Source organism: Procambarus clarkii, chromosome 35 (genome assembly GCF_040958095.1).
Source record: "Procambarus clarkii isolate CNS0578487 chromosome 35, FALCON_Pclarkii_2.0, whole genome shotgun sequence".
In the NCBI taxonomy this organism is placed as follows: Eukaryota; Metazoa; Arthropoda; class Malacostraca; order Decapoda; family Cambaridae; genus Procambarus; species Procambarus clarkii.
Genome location: NC_091184.1, coordinates 21,752,186 through 21,754,108, shown reverse-complemented (window position 1 = coordinate 21,754,108; position 1,923 = coordinate 21,752,186).

The window sequence follows — 1,923 nt, the reverse complement described above, 5'->3', positions numbered from 1 at the left end:
AGTTGTAATAATAATAGTAATAAGTATTACTTAAAGGAGTCACAAGAGGTGCAGGCTCACTGTCCAACGTGAAGTGAACAAGTGCAGTTACACTGCAGTTATAACTGATATACTAGTCACCACTCCAAGAGTCCACAGTTGACACTGTTGCCCAATTCAGCCAATTGCGTGATTGTACTATCGGGGTCTTGCGAGTAGGCGAGGTCGCAACCTCGATGTTACAATAGGTAAATATGTATTTGTAGTATGTATTTTAAGAAATATAGGAGAGAGAGAAAGAGAGTATGTGTCTTGTATATTATACAGACATATGCAGGTGAGGATCTCGTCCACCCAGTAGTCCACCCCTAGACAGCTGTCCACCCCTCACTTAATCTCGTCCACTATAAGGTGGACTGTCCACCCAGGTTGAATAGCACTGCAGTAGTGCATTGAAACAACCTAACTCAGTCTATCACCAACCACTACCTCACGCTCAACCACAACCTTTGTGTGTACCTGATATGTCTGTCACTGACAATCCTGCACCCTCAGAGTCCAATCCTCTCCCACAAAACGTACGACTGAGTCCAGATCTTGTTGAAACTCTTGTCACTCGCATTGAAAATGCTCTAGAAAAGACGCTGTACCGACTCCTAACTAAATTATCTACACAAGTAATACAACCCATCCCCGAGGCTGCCCCAACACACACGTACCCCATCGACATCTATAGACAATGACATCTGAACTAACACATCTACCATTGATGGACACACATCGTTTGAACTGATGCTGGAAAACCTAAATGACTCCTTAGCACGCCTTACTCAAGTCACTCCCCAAACTGACTTGCCACAAACCCCAACCACCGGCACCAAGAGTAAGAAACCCCCAGCTGTACAAACCTCCCAGCGACCTGCCACTGTGACACCACATAAACCACACTCTCGCACGACGCATCCTCCAACCACTCCCAGATATTCAACACGGTGTACTACTGGCTCGTCAAGGAAGACCGATGTAATCACATCCCAGACGTAAAGATCCGAAATACGAAAGCATAACAACCACATCTTCAACCAACCTGACCCAACCTAACCTAACCCTATACAAATTAATCACATATTACTTAATGTACTCTAACTTACCCTACCACAATCTACCGTAACCAATCTGAATTGCAAATAACACCCAAACATACTTCGACACACAAACTCAGTCTCTTGACTAAACCATAAACTTTCATAAAACAGCAACACTTTGATACCACCATTAATACAACTCCTCATCTTTGCCATCCTGAACCCATTTCTACTCTTATGCTTATTTTCTCATTATCCTCACACACAGAAGACATTGATAACTTCCAATCTCTGCCAAATTCTGAACATTGATGCGCCAAAGTGAGTGCCGCATCTTTCAGTATCACCACTCGTGCTATCATCGGGAGGAAAAGCCTTCATGCAAACTGCATGTATTGCAAAGAAGAAGAAAAGAAATAATCTAGTGTGTTGCTTGTTTTGTTTGGCATAGTGAGTTACCAAATAAATAAGTAAACTGTATATGAATAATATTTATTGAATTGTTACTGTTCATTAACTTTGAAATGTGCTTGAATAATGTGTTGTGTCAATCGCATATTAATAAAAAAGGAGGAAAACAAATTAAAACAAAACTGCTTGATACCTCTACGGTGTCAGAGGTGTGTGGGGAAAAAATATAAATAAAAAAACTTCAAACGTTTAATAACAAAAATAACTGTAATAACAAAAAATAATACCTAATGAAAACAAAGCCCTTAAACCTTGGCTTTACACAAAATTATGAAGAGAAATATAAATACAGGTGAGTTTTTCGTTAAGCAAAAAAAGGTGCAAATGATATTTTTTACAAAAGCAGTATGCATCTACTGTCTCCTGGGGAGGCGAGAGTAGATGTTAA